Source organism: Desmodus rotundus, chromosome 12, assembly GCF_022682495.2.
Source record: "Desmodus rotundus isolate HL8 chromosome 12, HLdesRot8A.1, whole genome shotgun sequence".
NCBI classification, from domain to species: domain Eukaryota; kingdom Metazoa; phylum Chordata; class Mammalia; order Chiroptera; family Phyllostomidae; genus Desmodus; species Desmodus rotundus.
In genome coordinates this window covers 37,982,531-38,006,597 of record NC_071398.1, presented here as the reverse complement: position 1 = coordinate 38,006,597, position 24,067 = coordinate 37,982,531, and the positions used below count along the sequence as shown (strand labels likewise).

General features: G+C 40.7%; 2 pseudogenes; both read left to right on the top strand.

The window, feature by feature from the left end:
• The first annotated feature begins 76 nt into the window (after window positions 1-76).
• LOC112320028 (large ribosomal subunit protein eL34-like) lies at window positions 77-4,842 on the top strand (annotated as a pseudogene).
• An 11,170-nt stretch (window positions 4,843-16,012) lies between these two features.
• Window positions 16,013-19,069, top strand: LOC112320093 (DCN1-like protein 4; annotated as a pseudogene).
• Window positions 19,070-24,067: the final 4,998 nt, after the last annotated feature.

The window sequence follows — 24,067 nt, the reverse complement described above, 5'->3', positions numbered from 1 at the left end:
CTGCACAGCTGGGATCTATTAGACCCAGTCTTTTGAGCTGGTGTGGGGGTAAAGGCTCCAGAGGAAGGTATTCACAATGGTTCAGAGTTTAACATATCATCAGAGGCTGTCCTACAATACAGCCTCTAACAAAACTATGTTGTCCTGAACCCCTGGCAATACAATTGTTTACCTTTATGCCAGAAAGATAGGGAAAGTGCCAAAATCTGCATGTGGCGTGTGCCCAGGCTGACTTCATAGAATTCATGCAGTGAGACCTAAAGTTCTAAGGAGGTTGTCTAAAATGAAAAAACATGTCAGCAGGGCCTATGGTGGATCCATGTGTGCTAAATGCGTCTGTGGCAGGATCAAGTGTGCTTTCTTACTGAGGAGCAGAAAATTGTCGTGAAAGTATTGAAGGCACATGCACAGAGTCAGAAAGCTAAATTTTTAAAAAATGAAGCTTTTTTGAGTAATAAAAAGTATATATTGGCAAACCACACCCAGCAATACATTAAAAATATCATACACCATGATCAAGTGGGATTCATCCCAGGGATGCAAGGATGGTACAATATTTGCAAATCAATAATTGTAATACATAACATAAACAAAAAGAAAGACAAAAATTATACAATCATATCAATACATATGGAAAAAACATTTGATAAGGTACAGCACTCATTTATAATAAAGAACATTCAGCAAAGTGGGAGTTGAGGGAGCATATCTCAACATAATAAAGGTCATATATGAGAAACCACAGCCAATATCATACTCAATGGGCAAAGCTAAAAGTTTTTCCACTAAGATCAGGAACAAGGCAAGGATGTCTACTTTCACCACTTCTATTCAACACAGTATTGGAAGTCCTAGCCACAGCAATCACACAAGAAGGAGAAATAAAAGGCATCCAAATTGGAAAGGAGGAAGTAAAGCCGTCACTGTTTGCAGATGACATGATAGTGTACATAGAAAACCCTATAGACTCCCTCAAAAAACTATTTGACCTAATAAGTGAATTTGGCAAAACAGTGGGATACAAAGTCAATATTCAGAAATCAAAGCCATTTTTGTACACCAACAATGAAATATCAGAAACAGAAATTAGGGGGAAAATCCCATTTACTATAGCAACAAGAAAAGTAAAGGAACTAGGACTATACCTAACCAAGGAGGTAAAAGATCTGTAGCCAGAAAATTACACAACACTGAAGAAAGAAATTAAGGAAGACACAAATAAATGGAAACATACCATGTTCATGAATTTGGAAGAGTTAACATCACCAAAATGTCCATACTACCCAAAGCAATTCATAGATTCAACACAATCCCTATTAAAATACCAGTGATATATTTCCCAGACATAGAACAAATATTTCAAGAATTTACATGGAACCATAAACTACCTCGAATAGCCTCAGCAATTTTTTTTTTATTGTTATTCAATCACAGTTGTATGCCTTTTCTCCCCATCCCTCCACCCCACCCCAGGTGAACCCACCTCCCTCCCCCACCTCCACCCACCCCCTTGGTTTTGTCCATGTGTCCTTTATAGTAGTTCCTGTAATCCCCTCTACCCACTGTCCCCGCCCCCACCCCCCACCCCCGCCCTGGCTATTGTTAGATTGTTCTTAACTTCAATGTCTCTGGTTATATTTTGTTTGCTTTTTTCTTCTATTGCTTATGTTCCAGTTAAAGGTGAGATCATATGGTATTTGTCCCTCACCTCCTGGCTTATTTCACTTAGCATAATGCTCTCCAGTTTCATCCATGCTGTTGCAAAGGGTATAAGCTCCTTCTTTCTCTCTGCTGCGTAGAATTCCATTGTGTAAATATGCCATAGTTTTTGGATCCACTCGTTTGCTGATGGGCACTTCGGTTGCTTCCAGTACTTGGCTATTGTAAATTGTGCTGCTATGAACATTGGGGTGCACAGATTCTTTTGGATTGGTGTTTCAGTGTTCTTAGGGTATAATCCCAGCAGCGGAATTACTGGGTCAAAGGGCAGTTCCATTTTTAGTTTTCTGAGGAAATTCCATATTGTTTTCCACAGTGGCCTCACCAGTCTGCATTCCCACCAACAGTGCACGAGGGTTCCCTTTTCTCCACATCCTCTCCAACATTTGTTTGTGGATTTGTTTATGTTGGCCATTCTGACTGGTGTGAGATGATGCCTCATTGTGGTTTTGATTTGCATCTCTCTGATGGCTAGTGATGCTGAGCATCTTTTCATATGTCTCTGGGCCCTCTGTATGTCTTCCTTGGAGAAGTGTCTGTTCAAGTCCTTTGCCCATTTTTTAATTGGGTTGTTTGTCTTCCTGGAGTGGAGTCGTGTGAGTTCTTTATATATTTTGGAGATCAGGCCTTTGTCTGAGGTATCATTGGCAAATATGTTTTCCCATACTGTTGTTTCTCTTTGTAATTTGGTGCTGTTTTCTTTAGCCATGCAGAAGCTTTTTATTTTGATGAGGTCCCATTTGTTTATTCTTTCCTTTATGTCCCTTGCTTTAGGGGATGTGTCTGTGAGGATGTTGCTGCGTGGAATGTCTGAGATTTTCCTGCCAATGTTTTCCTCAAGGACTTTTATGGTGTTACGACTTATATTTAAGTCTTTTATCCATCTTGAGTTTATTTTCGTGTATGGCGTAAGTTGGTGATCGAGTTTCATTTTTTTGCACGTAGCTGTCCAGATCTCCCAACACCATCTGTTGAAGAGGCTGTTTTTGCTCCATTTTATGCTCCTGCCTCCTTTGTCAAATATTAATTGATCATATAGACTTGAGTTTATTTCTAGCCTCAGCAATTTTGAGAAAGAAGAACAAACTAGGAGGGATCAAAATACCTGATATCAAACTATATTACAAGGCCACTGTAATCAAAACAGCCTGGTACTGGCATAAGAACAGGCACATAGACCAATGGAACAGAATAGAGAGCCTAGAAATAAACCTATGTCTCTATGACTAATATTTGACAAAGGGGGCAGGAGCATAAAATGGAGTAAAAATAGCTTCTTCAACAAATGGTGTGGGGAGATCTGGACAGGTACACACAAAAAAATGAAACTACACCACCAACTTACACCATGCACCAAAATAAACTCAAGGTGGATAAAAGACTTAATATAAGTCATGACACCATAAAAGTCCTAGAGGAGAACATAGGCAGGGAAATTTTAGATGTAGCAATATTGTCACCAATATGTCCCTTACAGCAAGAGATATAAAGGAAAGAATAAACAAATGGGACTACATCAAATTAAAAAGCCTCTGAACGGCTAAAGAAAACATCAGCAAAATGAAAAGGGAACCAACAGTATAGGAAAATATATTTGCCAATGATACCTCAGACAAAGGCCTGATCTCCAAAATATATAAAGAACTCACACAACTCCACACCAGGAAGACAAACAATCCAATTAAAAAATGGGCAAAGAACATAAACAGACACTTCTCCAAGGAGGACATACAGAAGACCCTAAGACATGAAAGGATGCTCAGCATCACTAGCCATCAGAGAGATGCAAATTAAAACCACAATGAGACATCACTTCACACTGATGAGAAAGGCCACCATGAACAAATCAACAAACAACAAATGCTGGCAAGGTTGTGGAGAAAAGGGAACCTTAGTACACTGTTGGTGGGAATGCAGACTGGTGCAGCCACTGTGGAAAAGTCTGAAATTTCCTCAAAAAGCTAAAAATGGAACTGCTGTTTGACCTGACAATTCCACTACTGGGATTATACCCTAAGAATCCTGAAATACCCATTCAAAAGAACTTACGCATCCCAATGTTCACAGCAGCATTATTTACAATAGCTAAGTGCTGGAAACAGCCTAATCAGTGCTCATCAGTAAATGAGTGGATCAAAAAACTGTGATACATTGACACAATGGAATACTACACAGCAGGAATAAAGAAGGAACTCCTACTCTTCATAAGTGCATGGATGGAACTGGAGAGTATTGAGCTAAGTGAAATAAGACAGATGATGAAAGACAAATATCATATGATCTCACCTATAAGTGGAACCTAATCAGCAAAACAAACAAATGAGCAAAATAGAACCAGAGACATGGAAATAAAGAACAAAGTGACCAGAGCAGAGGGGTGAGGGGGATAACAGGGGAAAGAGGGGAAGGGTTGTCAAGGAACATGTATAAAGGACCCATGGACAAAGACAACAGCAGGGGGTGGGGCGGGTATTGAATGTGGGAAGTGGGGGGTGGGTAGGTCAGAGGAGAGTAATGGGGGAAAATGGGGACAACTGTAATTAAATGACAATAAAAATAATAATCGACAGAACGGGGATTGAACCCCATGCTTCTTAAACTATTAAACTACCCATGTTAAATGGGTACAGATCTCCTGGGAATCTTGCTAAAATGTTGATTTCTTTTTTTTTTTTTTTAATTAAGCAACTAATTTTATTTATTTATTTATTTTTATTGTTGTTCAAGTACAGTTGTCTCCATTTTCCCATCACCACTCCCCTCCCACAAGCCATTCCCACCTCCCACCCTCAATCCTACCCCACTTTGGCTTTGTCCATGTGTCCTTTATAGATGTTCCTTGACAACCCTTCCCCCTTTCCCCCTCATTATCCCCTCCCACCTCTCCTCTGGTTACTGTCAGTTTGTTCTTTATTTCAATGTCTCTGGTTATACTTTGCTTGCTTGTTTGTTTTGTTGATTAGGTTCCACTTATAGGTGAGATCATATGGTATTTGTCTTTTATTACCTGGCTCATTTCACTTAGCATAATGCTCTCCAGATCAGTAGGTTGCAGGTGGGGCCTGAGATTCTACATTTCTATCACTCTCCCAAGGTGATGGCAAGGACCTGTGGATCACATGAGGAGCAAGAGTTTGAACCATTGCATATTACTGCCTCTTGGTACAGGGCAGCATTTCTCAAAGTGTGGGCCTTAGACCAGTGGCATCAGCTTCACCTGGGAACTTGTTAGAAATGCAAGTTCTCTGTGCTACCCAATCAGAAATTCTGAGCATAGGGTCCAGCAATCTATGTTTTAGCAAGAGCACCAGCTGATTCGGAAACATCTGAAAGTCTGAGAACCACTGATAGAGTGGAAACTTAAGAGACCAATCACATCCCTGGGACTACAGCCCAGACTTTGTTATATTTAGAGTTCCCCTGGTGGTTGTAAAGCAAGTAAAGGACGTGAAGCACTGGGTTGGCCAGGGGGACTATCTCATTTTATGTAAGTAATCCGAATTCCAAATATTGAATTTGGAATTTGCCGCAGGGTTTGAGCAGGTCTGGGGAAGTCCAGGTAGGCAGTGGCCAGGAGATGACAAATGGGAAACTGAATGAGAAAGAGAAACAGAAAGGAAGGCTGGAGCAGGGAGCCTGGATTTCTGGAAAGAGACCTGTGGACCAGCAAATCCTTAGAATCCGCACAATGGTGGGAGGGGAGAAAGTTGCTCTGAGTCACTCCTGTTTTTCTTGTAAGAGGGCAGATGTTTTTGAAGAAATTGGGGCATGGTAGAGACCTTTTCTGGAATCTTGGGAGACTCACACACATATAAGATTTGGGGGGGGGGTGCCAGAACAAAGAAGATGGGCTTGGATGAGTTGTCTCAGAGACTATAAGAGGTAATGATGACAGTGGTACATAAATGTGTAAGTGCTTTATCCCCATGATTATATAGACTCCTTATGCAGTAAATATTGTTCTCCGTTTTCTGCTGATGCATTTGTGGCTTCATTTTACCCATTGAGTCATCCTTGACCAACTTCATTCTCTCTCTCTCTCTCTCTCTCTGTGTGTCTCTCTCTGTGTCTCTCTCTCTCTCTCACACACACACACACAATTTTCAATTCATCAGCAAATACTGTTGGCTGTACTTTCAAAGTGTTTCCAAATTCACTCCCTTCTCATTCTCTCCACACCCCTATCCTGGTTACCTAAATGATCACAGCACCCTGGCTGCCCCCCTGCTTGATATGTTTTCTACATACCATCAGAGATTATGTGATTATGTCTCCCTCTTTTCAAATTTCTCTCATTGCTCCAAGTTCACTCAGAATAAAATCCAAATTCCTTGCCATGACTTACACAGCCCTTTGAGGTCGGGCCCCTTCAGGCCTTCTAACTTCATCTCCTTCTTCACTCCCCCTCCACTACCGCATGGCCTCATTGCTGTCTGTTGATCAAGCCTCTTCCTGCCTATAACCATCAGGGCTCTTGTATGGAAACAACAGAATCCACACTGACTTGTTTGAGCAGTAAAGACATCCTGTTAAAGACATTGGGAAGCTCATAGATTATTAGAGAGGGCAGAGAGGAAGATAATAAAGCTAGTAACCTGGAATAATACCCAAACACACCACAAGGGCCTCTCTGGGGAGTGGGGACATTCCTTATATTGGCTGCTCTGAACCTCTGGGGATTAGGACCAGACTCCAGGAAGCTCCTTCACAATCTCCCCCAAAGAACCAGAGTCCTCTATTGCAGAAGCCACCAGCTGACTGCCCTCCATTTTTGTAGTCATTTCTTCTTTTGGCTCACTGTTGTTTTTTGGTTTTTTTTTCCCCAAATTCTTACTTGGGGACATGCTCATTGACTTAGAAAGAGGAGAAGGGAGGGAGAGAAACATTGATGTGGGAGAGAAACATCGATCAGTTGCCTCTCACAGGAACCCTGACTAGGGACCTAACTTGCAACCCAGGCATGTGTGCTGACCAGGAATCGAGCCCATGACCTTTTGGTTTATGGATGATGCCCCAACTAAATGAGCCTCACAGGCCAAGGCTCACTTTTTCTTTTACAACAAAACTGAACATTTATTGAGCACTTATTATCTCCCAGTTACTGTTATTTGCTTCATTTAATTCTCACAATTACTCCGTGAAATAGGTATTATTTTTTATCCCGGTTTTCTAGATGAGAAAACTGAGCGTCAGCAAAGTGAAGCAACCTACTCAAGGTCAAGGGATTTGTAAGTGGGAGAGCCAGGCTTCATCTTTAACTCTGCCTTACATATTTTATAATCATTCCTCCTTAACATTTATATATATAAATGTTATATATATTTGTAGATATATAATAAATATATATAGCTTTATAATCTACCTCTCTGCCCTCTCTGATAATCTACGAATATATATATATTTGGTAACAGCATTATTTTTTTTTTTTAATTGTTATGCAATTACAGTTGTATGCCTTTTCTCCCCATCCCTCTACCCCACCCCAGGTGAACCCACCTCCCTCCCCCCTCTCCACCCTCCCCCTTGGTTTTGTCCATGTGTCCTTTATAGTAGTTCCTGTAATACCCTCTTCCCACTATCCCCGCCCCCACCCCCCACCCCCGCCCTGGCTATTGTTAGATTGTTCTTAACTTCAATGTCTCTGGTTATATTTTGTTTGCTTTTTTCTTCTATTGCTTATGTTCCAGTTAAAGGTGAGATCATATGGTACTTGTCCCTCACTTCCTGGCTTATTTCACTTAGCATAATGCTCTCCAGTTTCATCCATGCTGTTGCAAAGGGTATAAGCTCCTTCTTTCTCTCTGCTGCGTAGAATTCCATTGTGTAAATATACCATAGTTTTTGGATCCACTCGTTTGCTGATGGGCACTTAGGTTGCTTCCAGTACTTGGCTATTGTAAATTGTGCTGCTATGAACATTGGGGTGCACAGATTCTTTTGGATTGGTGTTTCAGTGTTCTTAGGGTATAATCCCAGCAGTGGAATTACTGGGTCAAAGGGCAGTTCCATTTTTAGTTTTCTGAGGAAATTCCATATTGTTTTCCACAGTGGCCTCACCAGTCTGCATTCCCACCAACAGTGCACAAGGGTTCCCTTTTCTCCGCATCCTCTCCAACATTTGTTTGTGGATTTGTTTATGTTGGCCATTCTGACTGGTGTGAGATGATACCTCATTGTGGTTTTAATTTGCATCTCTCTGATGGCTAGTGATGCTGAGCATCTTTTCATATGTCTCTGGGCCCTCTGTATGTCTTCCTTGGAGAAGTGTCTGTTCAAGTCCTTTGCCCATTTTTTAATTGGGTTGTTTGTCTTCCTGGAGTGGAGTCGAGTGAGTTCTTTATATATTTTGGAGATCAGGCCCTTGTCTGAGGTATCGTTGGCAAATATGTTTTCCCATACTGTTGGTACTCTTTGTAATTTGGTGCTGTTTTCTTTAGCCATGCAGAAGCTTTTTATTCTGATGAGGTCCCATTTGTTTATTCTTTCCTTTATGTCCCTTGCTTTAGGGGATGTGTCTGTGAGGATGTTGCTGCGTGGAATGTCTGAGATTTTCCTGCCAATGTTTTCCTCAAGGACTTTTATGGTGTTACGGCTTATATTTAAGTCTTTTATCCATCTTGAGTTTATTTTCGTGTATGGCGTAAGTTGGTGATCGAGTTTCATTTTTTTGCACGTAGCTGTCCAGATCTCCCAACACCATCTGTTGAAGAGGCTGTTTTTGCTCCATTTTATGCTCCTGCCTCCTTTGTCAAATATTAATTGATCGTATAGACTTGAGTTTATTTCTGGGCTCTCTATTCTGTTCCATTGGTCTATGTGCCTGTTTTTATGCCAGTACCAGGCTGTTTTGATTACAGTGGCCTTGTAATACAGTTTGATATCAGGTATTGTGATCCCTCCTGCTTTGTTTTTCTTTCTCAAAATTGCTGCAGCTATTCGAGGTCGTTTATGGTTCCATATGAATTTCTGCAATGTTTGTTCTATATCTGTGAAATATGTCATGGGTACTCTAATAGGGATTGCATTGAATCTATAAATTGCTTTGGGTAGTATGGCCATTTTGATAATGTTGATTCTTCCAATCCATGAACATGGTACATGCTTCCATTTGTTTGTATCTTCCTTAATTTCTTTCTTCAGTGTTGTGTAGTTTTCTGAGTACAGGTCTTTTACCTCCTTGGTTAGGTTTATTCCTAGGTACTTTATTTTTCTTGTTGCTATATCGAATGGGATTTTTTTCCTGATTTCTGTTTCTGCAGTTTCGTTGCTGGTGTACAGGAATGCCTTTGATTTCTGGGTATTGACTCTGTATCCAGCTGTTTTTCCAAATTCATTTATTAGGTCGAGTAGTTTTTGAGTGGAGTCTATAGGGTTTTCCATGTACACTATCATGTCGTCTGCAAACAGTGACAGTTTCATTTCCTCCTTTCCAATTTGGATGCCTTTTATTGCTTTTTCTTGTCTGATTGCTGTGGCTAGGACTTCCAATACTATGTTGAATAGGAGTGGTGAGAGAGGGCATCCTTGTCTAGTTCCTGATCTTAGTGGGAAAGCTCTAAGTTTTTGTCCATTGAGTGTGATGTTGGCTGTAGGTCTCTCATATATGGCCTTAATTATGTTGAGGACTGCTCCCTTTATTCCCACTTTGCTGAGTGTTTTTATCAGAAATGGGTGCTGTATCTTATCGAACGCTTTTTCCGCATCTATTGATATGATCATGTGATTTTTGTCTTTGCTGTTGTTGATGTGATGTATTATGTTTATTGATTTGCGAATATTGTACCATCCTTGCATCCCTGGGATGAATCCCACTTGGTCATGGTGGATGATCTTTTTAATATATTGCTGGATGCGGTTTGCTAATATTTTGTTGAGAATTTTAGCGTCTATGTTCATCAGCGATATTGGCCTGAAGTTTTCTTTCTTCGTTGTGTCTTTATCTGGTTTTGGGATTAGGATGATGTTGGCTTCATAAAAAGAGTTTGGGAGTCTTCCATCAGTTTGGATTTTTTCGAATAGTCTGTGAAGGATAGGGGTTAGTTCTTCCTTAAATGCTTTGTAGAAATCTCCTGTGAAACCATCTGGTCCAGGGCTTTTGTGTGATGGGAGTTTCTTGATGACTTCTTCAATTTCCTTTGCTGATATTGGTCTGTTCAGGTTTTCTGCTTCTTCTTCATTCAGTTTTGGAAGATTATATTTTTCTAGAAATGTGTCCATTTCATCTAGGTTTTCAAATTTCTTAGCATACAGGTCTTCATAGTAATTTCTTACGATCCTTTGTATTTCTGTGGTATCAGTTGTAATCTCTCCACTTTCATTTCTAATTCTGTTTATTTGGATCCTCTCTCTTTTTTTCTTGATGAGCCTACTTAAAGGCTTGTCGATTTTGTTTATCTTTTCAAAGAACCAGCTCCTGGATTCATTGATCCTTACAATTGTGCTTTTAGTCTCTATGTCATTTAGTTCTGCTCTGATCTTGGTTATTTCCTTCCTTCTGCTTGCTCTGGGCTGTCTTTGTTGTTGTTCCTCCAGTTCTTGTAGGCGTAGGGTTAGGTTGTTTGTTTGAACTGTTTCTAACTTCTTAAGGTAGGCCTGTATTGCTATGAACTTCCCTCTCAGGACTGCCTTTGCTGTGTCCCATAGGTTTTGGGTTGTTGTGAGTTCGTTTTCATTTGTTTCCAGGAAGTTTTTGATTTCTTCCCTAATCTCATTCTTGACCCATTCATTGTTTAATAGCATGCTATTCAGTCTCCATGCTTTTGAGTGTTTTGGGTTTTTACCCTTGGGGTTGGTTTCTAGTTTCAGACCCTTGTGGTCAGAGAAGATGCTTGATATGATTTCAATTTTCTTGAATTTGTTGAGGCTTGCTTTGTGTCCTATCATGTGGTCTATCTTTGAAAAAGTTCCATGGACTCTTGAAAAGAACGTGTATTTTGCTTCTTTGGGATGAAAAGCTCTGTATATATCAGTTAAGTCCATTTCCTCTAAGGTATTGTTAAGTGACACAATATCTTTGTTGATCTTTTGTTTGGAAGACCTGTCCATTTTTGATAGTGGGGTGTTAAAATCCCCTACTATAATTGTGTTGCTGTCAATATCTTTCTTGAAATCCTCCAAGATTTTCTTTATGTATTTGGGTGCTCCTATGTTGGGTGCATATATATTTACAATGTTTATGTCTTCTTGGTGGATTCTTCCTTTGAGTATTATGAAGTGACCTTCTGGGTCTCTCTTTATGGACCTTCTTTGGAAGTCTATTTTGTCAGATATGAGTATTGCTACCCCTGCTTTTTTTTCCTGTCCCTTTGCTTGGAAGATTTGTTTCCAGCCCTTTACTTTCAGTCTGTGTAAGTCTTTTGTCCTGAGATGGGTTTCTTGTAGGCAGCATATGTGTGGGTCATGTTTTCTTATCCATTCAGCTGTTCTATGTCTTTTGATTGGAGCATTTAATCCATTTACGTTTAAGGTTATTATCGATAGGTAGTTATTCATTGCCATTATTTCCTACCTGTATTCCTCTGTCTTTCTCTTTTCCTTCCTTTCCTTAAAGCAGTCCCTTTAGCATCTCTTGCAGAGCTGGTTTGGTGGAGCTGTATTCTTTTAGACTTCTTTTGTCTGGGAAACTCTTTATTTGGTCTTCTATCTTGATTGAGAGCCTTGCTGGGTAAAGTAGTCTTGGTTGCAGGCCTCTGGTTCTCAGTACTTGGAATATTTTTTGCCATTCTCTTCTGGCTTGGAGCGTTTCCATTGAGAAGTCAGTTGCTAACCTTATTGGGGCTCCCTTGTATGTTACTTCCTTTTTCTCCCTTGCTGCCTTTAAGATCCTCTCTTTGTCTTGGAAATTTGCCATTTTAATTATGATGTGTCTTGCAGTGGGTCTCTTTGGGTTCCTCTTGTTTGGGACTCTCTGTGATTCCTGGATTTGGGTGACTTTTTCTCTCCTCAGATTAGGGAAATTTTCCATCATTACTTTTTCAAACAGGTTTTCTATCCCTTGCTCTTCTTCTTCTCCTTCTGGTATTCCTATTATACGGATATTGTTACGTTTCATGTTGTCCTGCATTTCCCTTATTGCCTCTTCATTCTTTCTGAGCCTCTTTTCCTTTTCTTGCTCCTTCTGGGTGTTTTTTTCTACTTTGTCCTCCATCTCGCTGATCCGATCCTCTGCTTCGTCAAGTCTGCTTTTAATTCCTTCTACTGTGTTCTTCAATTCAGAAATTGTATTCTTCATTTCCTCTTGGCTCTTGTTGATATTTTCTATTTCCTTTTTCATGTTGATATAGTTTGCAGTGAGTTCATTGTAGTTTCCTTGTAGTTTCTGGTAGTTCTCTTTGAGCTCAGAGAGCTCAGTGAGTTTCCTGATGACCATTGCTTTGAACTCAGTATCTGATAGTTGACTTGCCTCTTTTTCGGTTAGTATTCTTTCTGAGACTTCCTCCTTTCCTTTCATTTGGGAATTGTTTCTTTGTCTTCCCATTGTTTGTGAGGCTCTTCTTGTTGGCCTCTGCGTCTTAAATTGCTTTGTTCTGACTCCCTGGATTTATGATATGAACTTCTATGGTAGAATGCCAATGGGATTCGGTGGTGCTGTCTCCTTACTCTCCTGTGCTCACTGGTCTTGAGCTGACGTTTATGTGTTTAACACGGTCTAACTCTAGTCTTTTCAGCACTCCAGGTTTTGTTGTCTCACCTGTGGGAAAAAGAGAAAGGGGGGGCAAAAGAAAAGAAAAAAAAAAACACACACACACACAAAACAAACCAAAACAAAGATGGGAAGGAGGGAAAAAGGAAATAGGAAAGGAGGAAAGGAAGGAAGGAGGGAAGAAGGAATAAAGAAAGATCGGAGGCAAGATAAGAAGGAATTTTAGCAAAAATTAAAACATAGAAATAGATAAAAGAAGGCAGGAAGAAGACATAAAAATGGTAAAGGATGGGAGGAAGAAGGAATGAAAAAAAAGAAAAAAAGAGAGAGGAAGAAGGAATTCAGGGGGAAAGGAAAAAAAAGAAAAAGGATAAAAAAAAAAATCTTCTGTTGGCTTTAAACCGGTCAGGTTATTTCTGCTGGTGTCCTGTCTGTGCAACGGGAGGGGGTGGTTGGAAGGATTGGTTTCACTTTTCTCTCTTCCTGGGTCACACTCTTCGCTGTTTTGTAGGTGTGGTCCCTGGCAGTCAATCAGTCCGTTGATCAGCCAATCCAGCCGCTTTGGCTTGTGACGCGTGCGTGCACAGCAGGGGAATCCAGCCGCTTTGGGTCTGTGACGTTATTTTGTGCCCTGAGCGCGCAGCCGGCGGACCACTCGAGCCGCCAGGGCTTGGAACGCTGGCGCGCAGGTGGCAGATTCAACCGCCTTGGGGTTAGGACACTCGCCAGCAGCTTTGTATTTGGAAAACAGGCACCCAGCCGGCCCTGTGCTTGGTGAGCGCGCGCAGCCCGCTGAGCCACAGGCTCTGTGCTTGGGGGCCCGATCCAGCCGCCCTGGGCTTGAGTCTCTCGGGCGGGCGGGGCCGCCCTGGGACTGAATCACGCGGCACTGGGTTCCGAGGTTTTGGGCCTGTGGGTAGAGCAGCTAGACTCTGCTCCAAATTATCTCGGAGGTTTCAGGTGTGGGCGCCCCTCCGGGGTTTCAAGTGTGGGTCCCGTTCACTAATCTGCTCGCGCGCGCGACCGGACCTCAGGTGAGCGTAGCAGTCCAGGGGTGGAGGGGGAGGGGCGCCAGGGGCCTCGGCTACTACCGAGAGTTCTCTAATTAGCCCCTGAGTGTCTCTATTTTCTTTTTCTTTTTGAGAAATTCCTCCTTTTCAAGCCCCCCTGGTCTAATCAAGCACCTGGCTGCTCACAGCGCAGCCTGGCCCTCTCCCAAGACTCCTGCAGGAGCCCCTGCGCCAGGGCTGGCTCTTCTGCCGCCCTTGTACCGCGCGGTCCTGGGTCCCGTGAACCTTATTGTCCTTGAGCACTCTTCTTACCGTCAGATCTTTCAGTGTCCTCTATCTTTGGTCTCTGATCTTCGTATATGCTGGAATACTGTTGGCTGTTCGCTCTGCTCCTCAGATCAGCTAGGTATTTCCCTGGCGTTGAGGGGAAGTGGACTCCGCTCCCACCTATGTTGCCGCCATCTTCGGATCCCTAACAGCATTATTGAGATATAATTCACATACCATGTAAGTCACCCATTTAAAGTATACAATGCAGTGAGTTTTTAAGTAATCATAGAGTGGCGAAGCCACAACCACAATCAATTTTAGAATATTTTCATCACTTCCAAAAGAAATCCTATAGTCTTAAGCAGTCACCCCTAATTTCTTCTGACCCCCTCCCTGAACCCAGCCCAAGGCAACCACTAATTTACTTCCTATCTCTATGGATTTACCTATTCTAGACATTTCATGCAAATTCATTCATACAATATGTGGTCTTGTGTGTCTGGCTTCTTTCACTTAGCATTATGTCTTAAGGCTCATCCTTGTTGTAGCATGTGCCACTTCTTCACCCCTTTTTATGACTGATAATATTGCATTATATGGATATAACACATTTTGTTTATCCATTCATCAGCTGATGGACTTTGGACTTGTTTCCACTCATTGGCTATTATGAGTAATGCTGTGATGAATATTTTTGTACAAGTTTTTGTGTGGATGTATGTTTTTATTTCTCTTGGGTATTGTGATTCACTTATTTTGGTATACAAAATGTGTTTATGGGGATGGTTGCCCGCTCACCTTGATTCAGGTGCTTTAGTGCTGTTTTCTTCTGGAGGAGCATCCTCTGTCAGCCTTGCTGTTCCTCCTGGAGACCAACAGGACAGTGGAACAGCCAACACACAAAACTACCATCTGTGCACGGCTGACAACGGTGGTGATTTTACAGCATCCTGGGCATTTCACACCCATGAAGTAGGAACTGGGGCTCTGCAGTAGGTGCTTCTTGTGTTTCCACTTTTCCACTTCTGAGGAGGGATGGAGGAGGTCCTTAGTGAATGTCATGTTGTGGTGGGGAGGTCATCACTGCTGGAAAGCCTGTGACTCACTTTTGAATCCAAGATCGTGTGGATGCATCTGGTCGGTAAAGCCTAGAAGGGAATCTTCTGGGACCAAAAAATGTCAGCTCCTCAAGGGCAGGGATGTCTGATTCCTTAAGTGTTCTGATTGCCTTTTGTCTCCCATCCAGCTTTCCCTGGGACCTACAGTAAATGGTTGGGGAATTAAATTGTTTCATGTCTGTGTTTCCTGAGGTCAAGTCCTATATCTCTGGGCCTGTTTCAATGATTACTGATTCAAGACAAATGACTCCGAAACTTGGTGGACAAAAACAAGAGTTTTATTATTTCTTAAGATTCTCAATGTTGACTAAGTGGTTGTTTCTTCTCCTGATCTCTCCTGTGCTCATTCAGGAGGCTATAGTCAGCTGGTGGGCTGGCTGGGTGCTTGAGGAAGCTGAGATGCTTCTATGGCTGGGTCTGTCTTTCCTGGTGGCCTTTTATCAACCAGTAGTCTTGGCTGGGCTTCCTTTTACGGTGGTGAGAGCAATTTCAAGTGCCCAAGCCCCAGTACACAAGCACCTAATCAAGTTTCTGCATTAATACCCCATTGACCCAAGCCAGTCACATGGTCAAGCCACTGTCCATGTGGGAGGAGACTATACAGAAGCTTCTGGATGGAGTGGATTGTCAGGGCTGCCCAGGTAAGCCCATCACTGTGCCTTGGCTCCCCCTTGTTTTCGAGGGAGTGTAGTTTGCTGTATGAGAATGGGCTCAGGTGTCAGATGGCCTGGGCCATAGTCTGGCTCTACCATTTGTTAGCTCTGTGACTTTGGCCAAATGACTCAGCTGCTTTGTACCTCAGTATGTTCACCTGTAGAATTGGTTGATTCATCTATTTCATGGTGTTGTTGTAAGGATTAAATAAGTTAATGCATGCAAAATACTTAAATTAATGCTAGTCATGTAAATAGCACTCAGTAAACAATGGCCATTGTTACCACTTCCCCCCATCACCCCTGGCTAACTTGTTGGTGTTCCTGACTGCTCTCCTCTCTATTAGGAATGATATTTGACTGTTAGAACACAGGCCCACTGCTAGATACAGGTTTATTTCTCCGCCATGTAAAACAAATCCGGAGGTAGGGCTAGTATTTCAGTCCCACAGGATTACCAGGGCTCCAGGCTCCTTTCAGCCTTCTGCTCTGCCAATCTCAGAACACAGATTCTATTCTCAAGATTATTTCTTGAAGCCAGTGAGGATTCCATGAGGTGAATACATCCTGGGCAGCTAGCAGGGTGTGAGCAGTCTGAAAATGCACTGGGATGCTGCTGCTGTCAATTTTTAGCTGAATTCTCATCTCTCAACAATGGCAAATATTCATAAGATCAAACACACCCATAATAAGCTAAATCTACCAAAAAATGTTGGCCTAGATGATCACCAAACAGGAAGCCTGTGGTCTTTGAACTGCTTTAGTAAAGTCATGCCACCAAGGAAAAAGAGAAGACCTGCCCCTGGAGATGATTTATCTGCCAAGAAAAGTAGACATGATAGCATGTATAGAAAATATGATTCACTTCCAGCCAAGATGGAGGTGTAGGTAGATACACTTTGCTTCCTTGCACAACAAAAAGAAGGACAACAACAAATTTAAAAACAAAAAATAACAGGAACTGCCAGAAAATTGAACTGTATGGAAGTTTGACTACCAAGGAGTTAAAGAACTATTCATCCAGACTGGTAGGAGGGGCGGAGATGGGCAGCTGGGGTGGAGAGGACTTGCAGCAAGGCAGCACTGGTGGACTGGGTGAGGAAGTGGCTCACAGAGCAGGGTCCCACGTTTACGTGTGGATAAACTGGGAGCAAGACAGACTGCACAACCCAGGGTTCCAGTGCAGTGAAATAAAGCCTCAAAACCTCTGACTGAAAAAATCTGTGGGGATTGAGGAGGTGGGAGAAACTCCCAGTCTCCCAGGATAATTCATTGGAGAGACCCACAGGGTCCTAGAATGGTACACAGAGCCACCCACCCAGGAATCAGCACCAGAAGAGCCCAATTTGCTTGTGGGTAGTGGTGGAAGTGACTGAAAGCCAGCAGAGCTGAGTAAGTGGCATTGTTCCCTCTCTGACCCCTCCTCCACATACAGCGCCAAAACTCAGTGACTGTGGGTTGCCCAGTCCTGGCTAATACCTAAGGCTCTGTCCCTTACTGTGTAACAGGGCACAGAGACAAAAAAATTTGGCCCAGATGAAAGAACAGATCAAAACTCAAGAAAAAACAACTAAGCAACAAGGAGATAGCCAACCTATCAGATGCACAGTTCAAAACACTGGTAATCAGGATGCTCACAGAAATGGTTGAGTATGGTCACAAAATAGAGGAAAAAGTGAAGGCTATGCAAAGTGAAATAAAGGAAAATGTACAGAGAACCAACAGTGACAGGAAGGAAACCAGGACTCAAATCAACAATTTGGACGAGAAGGAAGAAAGAAATATTCAACCAGAACAGAACAAAGAAACAAGAATGAGGAGAGGCTTAGGAACCTCTGCAACAACTTTAAATATTCCAACATCCAAGTCATAGGGGTGCCAGAAGGAGAAGAACAACAGCAAGAAATTGAAAACTTATTTGAACAAATAATGAAGGAAAACTTCCCCAATCTGGCCAAAGAAATAGACTTCCAGGAAGTCCAGGAAGCTCAAAGAGTCCCGAAGAAGGTGGACCCAAAGAGGAACACACCAAGGCACATCATCATTAAGCTACCCAAGATTAAAGATAAGGAGAGATTCTTAAAAGCAGCAAGAGAAAAGCAACAGTTACCTACAAAGGAGTTCCCTTAAAACTATCAGCTCTTCTCAAAAGACTTCTCAAAAGAAACCTTACAGGCAAGAAGAAGGGTCTAGAAAGAAGTATTCAAAGTCATGAAAGGCAAGGATCTCCATCCAAGATTACTCTATCCAGCAAAGCTATCATTTAGAATGGGAGGGCAGATAAAATGCTTCCCAGAAAAGGTCAAGTTAAAAGAGTTCATCATCACCAAGCCCTTATTATATGAAATGTTAAAGGGACTCACCTACGAAAAAGAAGATCAAAAATATGACCAGTAAAAAGACAACAAACTCACAACTATCAACAACTGAACCTAAAACAAAAACAAAAACAAACTAAGCAAACAACTAGAACAGGAACAGAATCACAGAAATGGTGATCACATGGAGGGATTTCAGTGAGGAGGGGGAAGGGAGGAATAGGGAGGAAAAGGTACAGGGAAGAAGAAGCATAATTAGTGGGCATAAAATGCATGGGGAGAGATAAAAAATGGTATAAGGAACAGAGAACTCAAAGAACTTATATGTACAGCCCATGGACATGAACTAAGGGGGGTGGAAAGCTGGAGGGTTGGGAGTCAGGGCAGAGGGGGGAGAAAGGAAGAAAATAAGGAAAACTGTAATAGCATAATCAATAAAAATACTTTAAAAAACAATAAATAAATAAATAAAGTTTAATGTCAAAAAAAAAAAGAAAAGAAAAGAAAATAGACAGGGATAGGTTAAGAATATTAGGGGAAATGGAGAAGCCAAAGAACTTGTATGTATGACCCATGGACATGAACTAAGGAGGTGGGGGGAATGCTGGTGGGATGGGGGTGCAGAGTGGAGAGGAATAAAGGGGAGAAAAAATGGGACAACTGTAATAGCATAATCAATAAAATGTATTAAAGAAAGAAAATATGATTCAACTAGAATAAGACTGAAGAAGAATCTTTTTCCAGTAAGAGGTGCTTAGAGTGGTTCTATGAATAGGCAGGTACTGATGATGTAGGTCCTGAAGGACGGCAAAGTTTTGTGAAGACATTAGCATTGAACCAGAAAATGGAGTTATGCTTGTTTAAGCTTGGAAATTGGATGCACAAAATATCGGTTATTTTACTCTCCAAGTATGGTTAAAAAGAATGACTTCTCTACAATGTGATACAACATTAACACTCAGAAATACTTTGGATTACTTAAGATCATTATTAAGTGATTCTACAAATTTTAAACTTATATACAGATATGTATTTGACTTTGCACAGGAAAAGGGCCAGCACAGCCTAGACATAAACATTGCCAAGTGCATGTTGGGACTGTTATTAGGAAAAATCTGGCCCCTTTTTCCAGTTTTTCACCAAATGTTAGAGCAATCAAAATATAAAGTTATTATCAAAGATCAGTGATGCAATGTGCTGGAGTTTAGCAGAACAATTGATCTTGACCTCAGCAACTATGAGAAAGATGGAACATGGCCAGTTTTGTTGCACGAGTTTATGAAGTGGTGTAAAAACAAACAGACGTCCTAGGACTTTATGCATAGCAGCACGAGAGTCACAGTTCCCACAGTTACGTCAACCATTAGCCATAAATTGCTGTTTGTATCAAAGTGCATGCTGCTTTTCTTGCACTGTCTGCCTTCGGCAGGGATGTTTTTGGTGCTTGCTATAGAAAGGGTCAGCTCTGCCTGCTGTGTAGAATTGTTCTCTTGGAAGGCTGCTTTGTAGTTTGTATTTATACTACAGATTGGTGAATTTGCCAATGTCTTCACTGTGATTATGTGTGAATTTTGTATATATGTATAAAAAGAAAAAACTACACCTAGAGATTATTTCTACAAAAATGTATTGTAAAAATAATTTTTGTGCCATATTTCTAGTCCATTTTTTCAAATGAACCGATTATGATTTATTTGGTCTCAAATGTAGCAGTTCAGAAAACAAGACAGGACAGCTGTTAACCATAAGTAAATTTTGCCAGAATTCACCTTATTGTTGTAGAGGCCAACTTTTGGAAAGGGGTGGGAGTTATAACTTTGCAGAGGCATATGCCAAACATAATTTGGTTTACCCAAATATTAGCATTTTAAATGACAAAACTTACAATTATTTCAGCATATAGACATGTGCCGTGTCACTGATCATTTCCACTGTGCAAGATATAAGGGTGTTTTTTTTTAATGTTGAAAAGCTGTAGTAATTTGAATATAGGTGCAAATGAACAAACTAAAATTGTGCCTTTTTAAAAAATGGAATTGTTATAAACTTCCTTTAATGGTTTTTCTTTCTCTTTTGCATTCTTCTTGTCAGTGTTTGGTCTGCTGATGCCTTCTATGCCATTCTAAGTAAAATTTGTTTTGCTTCCTCCATGGAAACCCAATGGTTTGCTGGCATTTTGTAATTGCAGAGTGCTATTAGTTGTGGCTCGAATTTTTAGTTAAGCTTTCATGGTATCTAATTTTCTAGCTTTTTGAAAAAGGAGCAATTTTAGTTGTATCTTGAATTTTTAGTTAAGCTTTCAGGCTATCTAATTTTCTAGTTCTTTGAAAAAGGAACTCTATTATAAATGAGAGGTGTTTTGTCTTGTTTTGTTTTCCTTTTTGTTTCTTTTCACGCTAGGCTTTTTCCTGGTGGAATGTCCATTGCAGGCAGTGGACACCAAACCACCAGCATTGAACTAATTCTATCACAGAGTAGGACCTTTCCTGGAGAGCACTCTGTGTTACCTAAGTAATTTACACACAGTTGTGATAACCATTGTTTATGTGGATGAGGAAACGAGAAAACAGGATGGGATTTTTAGGTATGTATTTTGTCTTTTTCTTTGCCTTGCAGTTTTTAGGAAATGTATAATGACATGTTTTCCCCTCAACTATCTAGTGTTATTGAATGACTAATTTAGCCCCTAAACTTTTGTGAAAACAAAAGCTTGTGAGCAAGATCATGATTGAACGTGTAATGGTTGGAAGAGGTTTGGATTATTTCAAAATCTGGCTGAAAAATCTTTTGGATTAAATATAAAACTTTGACAAATACCATATGACTTCACTTATATGTGGAATCTAATGAACAAACTTAACTAACAAGGAAAATGGGGACAGACTCATAGGTGGAGAACAGGATGACAGCTAGTGGGGGGAGGTGAGGGAGTGGAGGGATTGAGCTAAATGGAAAAAGGGTCCATGGGCATGGATAACAGTGTGGTGATTGCTGGGGGGAGGGGGATAGAAGAGGACTAACAGGTAATGGAAAAAATACAATAAAGATTAAATAAAAAAATGTGAACCTATAAATGGCATTAAATGAGAAAAGCACACAGACTACGCTACTCTTGACCACTATTTCACAGTTTCTTTGCAAGCAGTGTTCAGATTTTCATATTAATTTTTTTCTGTAACTAAACCATGAAAGACAGAATTTTTGTATATATATGCAGTGTGTGCACAAATACAAAACCATAATCTGGTATAATTACTTCTTTTCTTCTACCAAGTAGAAAGGTTTGATTTGCTGTGAAATATTAAACCATAATTTTGAAAAACTTTGTAGTGATTAAGCATACTTAATCCTTTCTAGTTTAGGAATTATAGACTCATTTTTACCTTATAAATTCATACCAGTTTGCCTACATCAGTATCTAAAAAGAATAGCAGATGTTAATGGCACGCACAGCCCTTGAGACCAATGGGTTGAAAGGGGCTCCATCATTCCCATGGTGCCGCCATTCCAGTGGCAATTGGCCATAGGTTCAGATCTTTGGACCACTTGACTCATTTTCAGAGGAGTCCCTTGAAGTTTAAAAAAAATCACACTGTAAATTCAACAGTTCTTAAATTTGGTCATCTGTAAGTCAACTATAAACAGAGATCATAAATGAAATTATTTTAAGTTATTGTTAGAGACTGGAGGCTTTTAAACACTAAGCACAGTTAATCCTAAAATAAAGGACTGTCACAGAGGGGATGTTACATTTCATCCACAGTGAACATTTGATGATGGGGGACAACCCAAGTTAAAAACTATTGCACAATGTATAATATGAAATTATTCTAAAGAGAAAATCTTGCATACGTACAAGACTCCAAATAATCTTTAAACTCCCTTGAAAAATAAACCTCTGACTGCAGAATGCCTGCCCTTGGTTTTCTTGATTTTATGCAGTTATTTTTAAGGGGAGGGAAAGGGGTCAGATAGTAATAAGATACATTTTCTTTAAAATGTTCCTAAATTACATAAAACTGAGCAATCATCAAGCACGGGGTAATGTTAAATAAATCAGGGTGCCTTCTCCTGGTTTTTCTTTATCACCCAAGTCTTCATCCTTTCTCCCTGTCCATTGTGTTTTGAACTCCACATTGTAATACTCCATCGTAACAGAATACAACTTCTAGATGTTTACTGCTGCAGTAGGTCAGAAATTTCATTATTTGATTTGCTATAAACATCCACTGTAATGTTACAAGCAGTCTTTTTGACGCAAGAACTCTGAATTAAATTTTTTATAAATTTGACAAGACAAACCTGGTTGGACAGCAGATTTCTGTTGCCTCTCAGTCTCAATTTAACAGTGCTTTTGAAGTTTATACAGAAAGCTTTAAAAGTTTGTTTGTGCCCTTGGTTTTTATTCTTATAACTGCTAAAATATGTCTGTAAGCCTTATCTTTTATTCTTTAATATGTCGTATTGTATAATAAATGTATAAAATTCATTGATCAACTAAAATGTTGGGTGCCTGTAAATGAGACCAAAATGTGGGTTGCTTTTTTCATAAAATAATTTCTCTTGGCAGTTACTGTTAAATGAACAGCAGCTAACCTATGACTGTGAATACTTTGTGTCTCAGGGTTTGCATTACATTCATATGCGTGTGCAAGTCCTGTGACTCTGGGTTAACTCAAATACCGTTTTGCCACCTGACCTGAGTACAGCAAATTGATTTTGGTTTTAATGGAACTGATGTAAAATGATATTCCATAAATAAAAAGTATTTGTGTTTGGGTTTTTTTTTTATTGTTATTCAATTACAGTTGTATGCCTTTTCTCCCCATCCCTCCACCCCACCCCAGGTGAACCCACCTCCCTCCCCCCTCTCCACCCTCCCCCTTGGTTTTGTCCATGTGTCCTTTATAGTAGTTCCTGTAATCCCCTCTACCCACTGTCCCCGCCCCCACCCCCCACCCCCGCCCTGGCTATTGTTAGATTGTTCTTAACTTCAATGTCTCTGGTTATATTTTGTTTGCTTTTTTCTTCTATTGCTTATGTTCCAGTTAAAGGTGAGATCATATGGTATTTGTCCCTCACCTCCTGGCTTATTTCACTTAGCATAATGCTCTCCAGTTTCATCCATGCTGTTGCAAAAGGTATAAGCTCCTTCTTTCTCTCTGCTGCGTAGAATTCCATTGTGTAAATATGCCATAGTTTTTGGATCCACTCGTTTGCTGATGGGCACTTAGGTTGCTTCCAGTACTTGGCTACTGTAAATTGTGCTGCTATGAACATTGGGGTGCACAGATTCTTTTGGATTGGTGTTTCAGTGTTCTTAGGGTATAATCCCAGCAGCGGAATTACTGGGTCAAAGGGCAGTTCCATTTTTAGTTTTCTAAGGAAATTCCATATTGTTTTCTACAGTGGCCTCACCAGTCTGCATTCCCACCAACAGTGCACGAGGGTTCCCTTTTCTCCACATCCTCTCCAACATTTGTTTGTGGATTTGTTTATGTTGGCCATTCTGACTGGTGTGAGATGATGCCTCATTGTGGTTTTAATTTGCATCTCTCTGATGGCTAGTGATGCTGAGCATCTTTTCATATGTCTCTGGGCCCTCTGTATGTCTTCCTTGGAGAAGTGTCTGTTCAAGTCCTTTGCCCAGGGTTTTTTTTTTTTTAAAGATTATTTCTTGGTTCACTGTGGCTGTTTGACCCCAAGCCATATTCAAAGCAGGAAGGAGTCAAGGGCGTAAAGGCACCTGTCAGCTGCCTATTTCCTTCAAGAAACTTTCCTGAAGCCCCACCCAAAGACTTGAGCTTCTTTAGTGTTAGCTATCCTAGCTGCAAAGGAGGTTGGTAAGTATCTTTTAACTGAGTGCATTGCCACCTGCAGTTAAATCAGGGTTCTGCTATTAAAGAAGTAGAGCATGAATATAGACTGGCAGTCTTTGCCACACACCTATAGCCAGATGGTGAGGGTGCCGGTATGGAGAATACCAGAAATGTCAGGTTGAGAAACATTTTCCACTAGAATATCAGTTCTATGAGAACAAGGATTTTTTGTTTTGTTCACCACTGTTTACTTACCCAGTGCCTACCACACAATAGGTACTCAATAAGGATTGAATGAATTGTTAAATGTACCCCTGGCTGTACTCCAAGGTGCAGAAAAAAATTATAATTTTTTGAACATCATAGAAGTTTTTAAAAAACATACTTATTGGTTTACTCCTAATTTTTTATTTTGAAAATTTTCACTCTTACAGAAAAGTTAGTACAATGAACACTCATATGCCCCTCACCTGCATACACCAGTGTTAACCTTTTGCCTCTCTCTCTCTCCCACTTGA